Source organism: Heterodontus francisci, chromosome 9, assembly GCF_036365525.1.
Source record: "Heterodontus francisci isolate sHetFra1 chromosome 9, sHetFra1.hap1, whole genome shotgun sequence".
NCBI lineage: Eukaryota > Metazoa > Chordata > Chondrichthyes > Heterodontiformes > Heterodontidae > Heterodontus > Heterodontus francisci.
Genome location: NC_090379.1, coordinates 110071009 through 110082504, shown reverse-complemented (window position 1 = coordinate 110082504; position 11496 = coordinate 110071009). Strand labels below are relative to the sequence as shown.

Below are 11496 nucleotides of genomic sequence, written 5' to 3'. Positions count from 1 at the left end.
ACTGCCATTCTATTCTCATATTCTTTCTTCACCAGTCTTATTTTCATCTTCACTTTCCCTCTCAACTTATTGTATTTGGTCTGGTTCTCACTTGAAGATTTCAACTGACATGCATGATACACGTTCCTTATTTTTGGATTCGTCACATTCTCAACTGCCCTTGTCATCCACGGAGCCCTGGTTTTGATTTCCCCTATCTTACACCCTGCTGGAATGAACCAAGCCCGTACCTGAAGCATCTCCTCCTTAAAGATCACCCATTGTTCCACTACAGTTTTTATTTGGTTCCATTTTAAATAAAAACAGGAAGTGCTGGTAACACTCAGCAGGTCTGGCAGCATCTGTGGAGAGAGAAACGGTTAACATTTTAGATCTGTGGCATTTTATCAGAAATGGCAAAGATTATCAGGCTTTGAGCAAGTGAAAGGGGATTGGGGAAAGAAGAAAAAAAGAAAGATGTGTGATCGGGCGAAGGGGCAGGAGAGATTAAATGACCCCCGAGATGTCATGGAACAAAAGGCAAAGGGAGTCTTAACAGTTATGATAAAAGACAAAACATTAGTCCAGAGAGAGTGTCAATGGCAAAATAACGAACAGCTCTGTCTGAAAGCAAAAATATGAATAACAAGTTTAAGACAGGCTCATTACATTTATTAAAAAATAAAATGAAATAAAACTTTAAAGAATAAGAAAATTAAAAAATATATAAATGGCAGTCATGCTCTGAAATTGTTGAACTTTATGTTGAGTCCATAAGGATGTAAAGTGCCCAAGCAAAAGATGAGGTGCTGGTCTTCGAGCTTGCGTTGAGTTTCACTGGCCAAGGACAGAAATGTGGGCGTGACAGCAGAGTGGTGAATTAAAATGGCAAGCAACCAGAAGCTCGTGATCATGCTTGTGGACTGAGTGGAGGTGTTCCACAAAGCAGTCACCCATTCTGTGTTTGTTCTCCCCAGTGTCGAGGCAGGCACATTGCGAGCAGCATACAGTATACTAAATTGAAAGAAGTACAAGTAAATCGTTGCTTCACCTGGAAGGATTGTTTGAGACCTTGGATAGTGAGGAGACAGGAGGTAAAAGTGCAGGTATTTCACCTCCTGCAATTGCATGGGAAGGTGCTGTGGAAAGGGGACGAGGTGTCAGGGGTGATGGAGGAGTGGACCAGGATGTCACAGAGAGAACGATCCCTTTGGAATGCTTGACAGGGGAGGAGAAAATGTGTTTGGTGGTGGCATCATGTTGGAGGCGACGGAAATGGCAGAGGACGGTCCTTTAGATATGCAGGCTGATGGGGTAGAATGTGAGGTCAGTGGAACCCTATTGTAGTTCTGGGAGGGAGGAAAAGGGGTGAGAGCAGGTAATGCAGGAAATGATTGGACACAGTCAAGGGCCCTTTCAACCGCAGTGTGTGGGAATCATCAGTTGAGGAAAAGGGAAGACACAGCAGAAGCGCTGTTGTGGAATGTTGCATCCGGAAAAGTGTTGGTGGAGGGGGCCTGATTAGGACTGGAACAAGGAATGTTCAACATACCCCACAAAATGACAGGCATAATTGAGGCGCATCTGGGTACCCATAGCAACACTGCTTATTTGGACATGTGAGTGGAGTTGAAAGAGAAGTTGTTCAATGTGAGAATAAGATCAGCCAGGCAGAAGATGGTGGTAGTGGATGGGGACTGGTTGGGCTTCTGTTCAAGGAAGAAGGGCAGAGGCCTCAGACCAAACTGATAGGGGACGGAGGTGTAGAGAGATTGGACGCCTGTAGTGAAGAGGAGTCGGTTAGGGCCAGGAAACTGGAAATGGTTGAAATTATGTAGGGCATCAGAAGAGTCATGGATGTAGGTGGTAAAAGACTGGACAAGGTGAGGAAAATAGTGTCAAGATAGGAAAAAGTAAGTTCATTAGGGCAGGAACAGATCAAATGATGGGTTTACCAGGACAGTCCTGTTTGTGGATTTTGGAAAGGAAATAGAAGCGGGCTGTCCAGGGTTGTGATACTGAGGTGGGAAGCTGTCCAGAGGAGATGAGGTCAGTGACAGTCCTGGAGACAATGGCTTGATGTTCAGCGGTGAGGTCATGCTCCAGGGGGAAGTAGGAAGAAGTGTCTGAGAGTTGGAGCTCGGTTTCTGTGTTGATATGCCAGACAACAACAATATCACCCTTGTCAGCAGGTTTTAACACACTGACCTGTGAGAATGGAATGCAGAAAGTTCAGAGGGAGACAGGTTAGTGTGAGTGAGGGGAGGGGGCAGAGAAATTAAGACAGTTCTCAATGAAAAGATCAAGAGCAGATGAGAGGTCAGAGTGAGGGGTCCAGGTGGAGGGAGAATATTGGAGGAAGTGAATGGGTCCGCTGGTCACGTGGAGGACACCTGGGCAAAGAAGTGAGCCTGAAGCCGAAGGCGACAGAAGAAGAGTTCGACATCTTGCCGAGCACAAAATTCATTGAAGTACGGGTGTAAGGGGATAAAACTGAATCCTTTGCTAAGTAGATTCTAAAGGGTCTTGACAGGGTTGACACAGACTTTTTTCTGCTGGCTAGGAAATTTACAACATGGGCTCACAGTCTCAGGATCAGGGGGCGATCATTTAGGACTGAGATGAGGAGAATTCTTTTCACAGATAGCATTGTTCTATGTTTAATCAATCAATAATACTTCTCTAACAGGGTCACATTCAACTCTAATTTCTATGTAATATATTGTTTTAAGGCAGTGTAAGTCTAGTGAGTTATATTTTATTCCATGATGAGCTTGTCAGTTTTCATAAATGATTCCACTTGTTTGTTCAATGAACTGTAATTAATATTCATAATGATGCAACTGATAACTCACTGGAGAATTCCCTCCTGTATAAATACAAGGTTCCTCAGAATGTTTTGTGCAGTCAGGCAGAGTTATTTCTCTGTTATCAACAGATACTTAGATCTCACAAAGAATGCGTGAACCAACAATATTCCATCAAATAGAAGACATTTACTATGCTGTTCTTGCAGTTCTTGGAGTTCTTGGTAAGTCAATTAAACATTTAATGGAAACAAATGCCTTTTCACTATGTTATTTTGCAAATGTAACAATGTTATTTTTAAATGAATATTTTTCTGATTTTTTTAGCATTTTGGGAAATACATTATTTAAGTGATTAGAGATTTCTGTAATCAGGATAAATGCCAAACACTTTTCAAAAACTATTTTGTGTGATTTGATTGATTCAACAACAAATCATAAATCTCTTTACATCAGGAAATGCCATTATAAATGTTTACATCAGAAGTTTCAATATTATATTTTGGTATAAAAGCACGACCAGAAATGGTGATGAGAGGAAAATGGGCTTGCGTGCAGCAAGTGGCACCATACTGAAAACCTTTTACTAGATATATTCACCCTTACTGGTGACATACATTGAGCAGGGCTGTGTCCCTTCAGCTGCCAGAACCTGTCCAATTTTAAAACCAGAGTTCATCAACCATCAGCCCATCTTCCATTGTCTCATCTTCCTGCTCCCCTCACACACTCTCAACACTGTTACTGCAGCACAATCTGAATTAATTCTGAAAATCACCTTCTTCAGTATACAATGTGCCCTCGTTCGCTCTTTCTCTTACCCTTGCTCTCTGCTATTTTTTGTGATTCATGCTATTGTTTCTTTACGAACTCCCATAATAATTATTGATTTTTGAAATATATAAGTCCAGAACAAAATTCTGACATTTATCAATGATTCAATTACCTTGATATTGTGAATCATTCATCGTCATTATCACATTGCTGTTTGTGGGAGCTTGCTATGTGCAAATTGCCTGCTGCACTTCGTACGTTATAACAGCGAGAACACTTCAAAAGGAAAAAATACTTTGGGTGTTTTCAGACATTATGAATGGCGCTATATAAATGCAAGTCATTTGGGATCCCCATTCATAAATCCCATGCTCTCCTAAATCCCTAAATATAATTGCCATGCTCCCCAGTATCATTAACTGTAATTTCTTGCCTCTCGGATCATTAGGTATGACTCCCTTAAACTCTGGAATCCTTATCTGGAACTAGATTTGTAAATGGATATTAACACCTCACCTAGTTGAACTTTGTGAGGAGGTAACTAACATGGTACAGTAGGGAGTAGAGCTTTTCACTGTGCACATTAATAACTTGTATGATGGAATAGAGAGCTGCATATTTATGTTTGCTAACCACACTAAGTTAGATGAGGGCAGAAAGTTGAAAAGGGATATTAATTGATTAAGTGAGAGAACAAAACTGTGTTCAGCATGGGCGGTGTGAGGCATAGAAGCAGAAGATTGAGACTACAGAAAGTGCTGAAAATACTCAGCAAGTCTTGCAGCATCTGTAGAGCGAGAAACAGAGATAAATTTTCAATCTGTGACCTTTCATCAGAAATGGGAAAAGTTAGAAATGTAACAGTCTTTGAGCATAGTGAAAGGGGGGAGGGTGAAGAAGAACGAGGGAATGTCTCTGATCGGCCAGAGGGACGGTAAGATTAAATTACAGGGATGTCATGGAACAGAAATAGTTGTAGTGAACACAAAGCATGAGTCCAGAGAGAGTGCTAATGGCAGAATAATGAACAGCTCTATCTGAAAGCAAAAACATGAAAAAAAAACAAGTTAAAGGGTTGGATTTTGTTCTCCCACAGGCATCGCGTTCAATGGTGGGGGAGGAGGGCTAAGATGTCTCCATATGAGGCCTGTCATGGACCGTGAAACTATGAAAGCCTGGCCCGACCCTCCTGGTGGTGATATGGTTCCGTGGCAGCCACCCCACCGTTGGGTGATGAGACGACAATTAACATCTTCAAATGAATAAAATTGTTATATTTAAATAGACATACCAGTGATTTTGAGGGCCTACCACGATCATCTACATGGCTGCTGGCACTCCCTTGCCTTCAGATCCCCGTTCGGGTGGGGAAGGGGAAAGAGATAAGTTTGCCAGTGCAGGAGGAGGGCCAGCCTCAAATATACATCATTGGCTGAAATATTTACTCTGCAGCCGAAATTAGCTCACTTAAATAGCCAGGGCAGGCCGCCCCCGCTCCCCGCCGATGATGTGGATGGGGAAGCAGTCCATCCGTGGCAATGGCCTCAGCTACCTGTTCACAGGCACTGGCGCCATTTTGAGTCTCTTCCTATCTAACCTATCAATGCCCCTCATAATTTGGTATACCTCAATCATGTCCCCCCCTCATCCTTCTCTGTTCTAAGCAAAACAACCCTAGCCTTTTCAGTCTCTCTTCATAGTTGTAATGCTCCAGCCCAGGCAACATCCTGGTGAATCTCCGCTGCACCCTCTCCAGTGCAATCACATCCTTCCTGTAGTGTGGTGCCCAGAACTGTACACAGCACTCCAGTCGTGGCCTAACTAGCGTTTGAGACAGCTCCATCATAACCTCCCTGCTCTTATATTCTCTATGCCTCAGCTAATAAAGGCAAGTATCCCATATGCCTTCCTAACCACCTTATCTACCTATGCTGCTGCCTTCAGTGATCTATGAACCAGTGCACCAAGGTCCCTCTGACCCTCTGTACTTCCTAGGGTCCTACCATCCATTGTATATTCCCTTGCCTTGTTAGTCCTCCCAAAATGCATCACTTCACACTTCTCAGGATTAAATTCCATTTGCCACGGCTCCACCCATTTTACCAGCCCATCTATATCGTCCTGTAATCTATGGTTTTCCTCCTCACTATTTACGACACCACCAATTTTCATGTCATCTGCGAAATTACTAACCATACCTCCTATATTCATGTCTAAATCATTAATGTACACTCCAAACAGCAAGGGTCCCAGCACTGATCCCTGTACTACACCACTGGCCACAGGCTTCCACTTGCAAAAACAACCGTCGAACATTACCCTCTGTTTCCTGCCACCAAGCTAATTTTGGATCCAATTTGCCAAATTGCCCTGGATCCCATGGACTCTTATCTTCTTAACCAATCTCCCATGCGGGACCTTATCAAAAGTTTTACTGAAATCCATGTAGACTGCATCAACTGCTTTACCCTCATCTGCACATCTAGTCACCTCCTCGAAAAATTCAATCAATTAGATACGATCTCTCCCTGACAACGCCGTGCTGACTATCCCTGATTACTCCCTGCCTCTCAAAGTGGACATTAATCCTGTCCCTCAGACTATTTTCCAATAGTTTCCCAACCACTGATGTTAGACTCACTGGCCTGTAATTACCAGGCCTATCCCTTCTACCCTTCTTGAATAACGGTACCACATTCGCTGTCCTCCGGTCCTCTGGCACCTCTCCCGTGGCCAGAGAGGATCTGAAAATTTGTGTCAGAGCTCCTGCTATCACCTCCCTTGCCTCACACAACAGCCTGGGATGCATCTCCTCTGGGCCTGGGGATTTATCCACTTTTACGCCCACTAAAGCCTAGAGTCCAAAGCCTATTGTTCAATTTAATGTTTTTAAAGAATAATTGAATGAAAAAAAATGAAAACGTTTATTTTGCCCCACTCCCACCCCCCAATAACAATAGAATTAATTATTTGCCCTCTCTCCCCAAAACGCTTACCTTGTCCACCTGACCATCCCCCCCAAAAGGGAATAACCTTTGAACTATAACCTTTCCCACCATCACCGACACCAATGATATGACTTTGATCCTGCTCCCCTCCCTCCCGCACTGAGAAACTTACTTCTTGCTCCTTATCCACCAGTGCTCCGCCTCAATTCCCCAGACGGGTAACCGAAGGCCTGGGAGTGCTGGCCAGCAGCACGATGAACAGATGGCGGGAACGTGAATCTAATTTTTTCAATGGTCTTAATTTATTTAAACATCACATTGCCAAGTGGTGTGATGCCACCATCAGGCCTCGCCACCACTGGCCATAACGGGCCAGGTCCTCCCGACATCGGGGTGCACGGCAGCCATCTCCCAGAGGTATTTACTGAACACCTCCTCTCCATGAGCCGTGACGTTGGGTGGGGCGGGGGTGTTGGGGTCTGTAAAATTCACCCAACGGGTGCTGAGGATGGTGGGAAGGTTTGAACCTTAAACTTTGTGCAGTTTGTGAGGTAAGGTCAGATGTAAAAGTTAAGTGCTTTGGGGGGTGAAGGGTAAGGAGTTATTCTAATTTTTAATGGGGAGAAGGGGCATTAGAAATTTAGTGATTTAATTCTGGTGAGGTAGTAAATTAGACATTTTAATTGGTCAGGTCTGGCTGCCCTTTACAAATGGCGCCAGCTCCTGCACATAGGCAGTGGATGCCATTGCTGGTGACCGATATCTTGCCCTCTCCACGAGATTGCGGGGTGGGGGAATGTGACCGGCCGCCCTGGCGATAGATGAGCTGCCGCACTTGAGATTGTGGCAGCACATTGGCGTGCATTTTCTTGAGCTCACTGCTGATCTCGGCAGTGAGGTCTTAAAATTCAGACTAAGAACTAGCGCATGGTTAAAAAATAAATAATTCAAAGAGAAAATATGTAAAAGAATATATAATATATAAATAAATAATACAAAAATAATGGGGCACATGGTCTGAAATTATTGAACTCAATATTGAGTCGAGAAGGTTGTAGAATGTCTCCAGATTGATATCACTGCTGAAAGAGTTAAATTATGAGCACCAGTTTCATAGGCAAGGCTTGTTTTACCTTGAATATGGAAGATCAAAGAGTCAACTAATTGAAATGGTTATGATGATTAAAGGATTTGGTAGTGCAGACAGAAAGAAACTATTCCCATTCTCGGGGGCTGTGCAGATCAATGGGACATAGCCTTACAATGAGAGCAAGGCTCTTCGAGGGTGATGTCAGGAAGAACTTCCTCACACAAAGGGTGGTGGAAATCAAGAACTCTCTCCCCAAAAAGCTGCTAAAGATAGGTCCATTCAAAATATTAAAAGCTAGATTAATAGACTGCTGTTAGCGAGAGGGGGGTTTTGACGATTGGGCAACTCTCAACCTCCATACATTCGCCCAGGCATGCGCCATGGAGAGGTCACTTCATAGTCGCCTCACAGCGACTGAAACAACATGGAAGGCAGCAGTTACGGGTTAGCGCTGCTCCACAAACCACTGACCACCTCCAGGCGCTTACCCATTGTCTCTCGAGACAAGGAGGCCAAAGGAAGAAAGAAGAAAGAGAAGACAAGTGTATTGGAGGTTACAAAACCAAGGCAGATAAATATAAATAAGATACAGATCAGTCATGGTCTAACTGAACGGCAGAGCAAGCTTGATAGGATAATTAGCTAATTCCTCGTCTGAAGTCCCCATGTTCCTATGCAATTGCCACGTTCTCTTAGATGGCAACATATTATCCCCTTACATTTCTCTATTTATTTCAGTTAACTCAGTGGCCATTGTGATCCTGTCACAAGGAAAGTGCGGACTCTCCAAATGTATCACCCACTACCTGGTGGCCATGGCAGTGGCAGATCTACTGGTCGTTTTCACTGATGTGATACTGTTTACAGTTATTCCTTATCATTTCCCAGGTACTTACCTGGAGACCACTCCTGCACTTTCTCTCTTACTTGTCCTACTTTCTGCAGCCACAGACATTTCTGTCTGGTTCACCATCACTTTCACCTTTGATCGATTTCTTGCAATTTGTTGCCACAAAATGAAAACAAAATATTGCACGGAGAAAACTGCAGCTGTGGTTATAATGACAGTGAGTGTGTTCTTCTGCTTGAAAAATATTCCTTGGTACTTTATATATGAACCTGAATATATAATTGACAATGTTCCCTGGGGGGGTATTGAATCACTGAGCTACTACACTGAAGCTGCCTGGGCAGCATTTCACAGCCTCAGTATTATTTTAACCCCTTTCCTTCCATTCGTTCTGATTTTACTGCTCAATGCTCTGACTGTCAGACACATTTTAGTGGCCAGCAGAATCCGCAGGAAACTATTGGATCACAGCAAGAGTGAGAATCACACTGACCCAGAGATGGAGAACCGAAGGAAATCCATCATTTTACTCTTCACCATATCTGGTAGTTTTATACTGTTATGGATGACAAATGTTGCATTTTTCCTTCATTGGCGAATTTCGAACCTGGGTTATTACACAGGTCCCCATGATCCTGCATACATCATTGAACAATCTGGCTACATGCTGCAGCTTTTGAGCACTTGCACCAACACCTGTATTTATGCAGTGACCCAGACTAAATTCAGAGAGCAGCTGAAGAATGCAGTCAAATATCCATTCACTGCAATTGTTAAATTAGTCAAATGATTAAAGCAGATCACCGAAAAGCAGAGCTATCTTTCTATCACTGACTCTGGTTTACTGCCATACACTTCTGTAACAGATCACTGTGTCTACTTTGTTTCCCAGACCATCACTGACCTCATCTCCTCTGGAAATGATCCCCCCGTGGCCTCCAGGCTCATGGCTCCCAATCCACATATCCTGCTTTCCTTCCCAAGGTCCACAAACAGGACTGCCCTGGAAGACCCATCATTTGAAATTGTTCTTGTCACGTGCTTCTTATTTCTTCCTGTCTCAACAGTATGTTATTTCTCCCTGTCCAATCTGCTGCAACCTAAATCCGCAACCCATCTGACCCTTCCCATCAATTTAAAATTGTCCAGTTTCCTCAGTTTGGTTCAATCACGAATTCTTCCCCTCCATTTCTCAATTTACCTCCATTTCTCAATTTACCTTCATTTCTGAGGAGAGTCTGTGAACAATAATCTCCTTTAAACCTACTGACTCCCACAGCTGCCTTGATTACCAGGCTCCCATCCTGTTTCCTGTAACGACTCTATTACATTCTCCCAGTTTCTCCGTATCCATCACCTCAATTCTGACCATGCCACCTTCCACACCAGTGCTTCTGATATATCTTCCTATTCCTTCAGTTAAGTATTCCCCTTTACCAGGTTTTACTGAGCCCTCGACCATGTTCATCCCATTTTACACACATCTGTCCTCATCACCCGCAGAGCAATGATCAGGTTTCCCTTAACCTCACCTTCCGCCCCATCAGCCTCCACGTTCAATGGTTCATTCTCTGGCATTTCTGCCACTTCAAGTGTGATGCCACCACCAAACACATCTTCTCTTCTCCATCCCTTTCATCGTTCCAAAGGTACGAAACTAATAGTAAGAGTTGCAAAAAGGGAGTAGGACCAGAAACTTGCAAATTGTATTAAAATCAACACAAAATGCTTTTAGATTTATATTCATTAAAAGAATGTGATTAGGAGCAATGTGAGTGCCTTAAAAGCTGATAATAGTTGTATTATAAATGAAAATATGTAAGTGGCAGGTACGTTAAATCATTACTTTTCACCAGTATTTACAGAAGAGGAAGAGGATAGCATGCTGGACATCCCAAGCAGAATAATATTGAATCAGGGATGGGGACTCCCCAAAATTAATCTAAGAGAATAACAATAATGAAGAAATTAATGTTACAAAAGAATAAAAAATCCCCAGGACCAGATGGTTTTCATCCCAGCGACTTAAGGGAAGTAGATGAATACATTGCTGGTGGTAGTTTTCCAAAATAAAAACCAGAAAATGCCAGTAGTTCTCAATATGTTTGGCAGCATCTGTGGAAAGAGAAACAGATTTAATGTTTCAGGTCGATGACCCTTCGTCAGAACTTTATACAGAATTTGATGGTGGATTGTGTTGAAAAGTCATCGACCTGAAACATTGGCCTGAATTTTACCACAGGCTTCCAGATCCCAATGTCAGGTTGCAAAGTGGGTCCAAGCCTGCACTTTCCAGCAGTGGGACCATCTCAGCAATTGTACCATAGGCAGCCTCCTAATTGGCCTCCTGCTGGCCCATCATCCAATTAAGAACGGCGTGCAGACTCCTCACCATGCCGGTCCAACCAGAGAGCAGACAGCTCGAAAGCCTCAGCATCATCACCAGGAACATTGGTCATTGCTGAGTCATGCAGGAGGCCAAATGAGGCACTTCCAGGTAAGTAAAAATAAATGAATAAAGCAGGGGGATGACAGTCAGAGATGAAACCTCTCTGGGGGTTTCATTTGTCCCATAGGGGTGTCCTTGCCTGCAGGTAGCCCCCTCTTTGGGCCATGAAGACTCCGGCACCGAATTGCCCCTCGAGCACCGCAGGGAGGCCGCCTGCATTAAGTTGGTGGCCTCCCCACGTGCTGGGTGTCATCCTGCTGTCGACAAACTGCTGGCAGCCTCGTAAAATGGCCCTTAATAAGGCATTTAATTATGCAAATGGTTGGCCACCTCCTTGGCAGCCGCTGCACATCCAGTCGCACAACTGGTAAATGCTCCGGAGGTGGGATTGCAACGGAAAGCAGCCCCAACGTAGATCCGCGCTAGTTTACCGGCACCTCCCCGCCTCTCAGCCCCAGTAAAATTCTACCCATTAACACTGTTTCTCTCTGTGCAGATGCTGCATGACGTGCTGAGTATTTCTGGAATTTCTGTTTCTATTTTGGATTTCCAGCATCCAAAGTATTCGGCTTTTGTATCATCTTCCAAAGTTCTCTCAA

General features: G+C 43.7%; 1 pseudogene; it reads left to right on the top strand.

The window, feature by feature from the left end:
• Window positions 1-2937: 2937 nt before the first annotated feature.
• On the top strand, window positions 2938-11183 carry LOC137373383 (probable G-protein coupled receptor 139; annotated as a pseudogene).
• The last annotated feature ends 313 nt before the right edge of the window (window positions 11184-11496 follow it).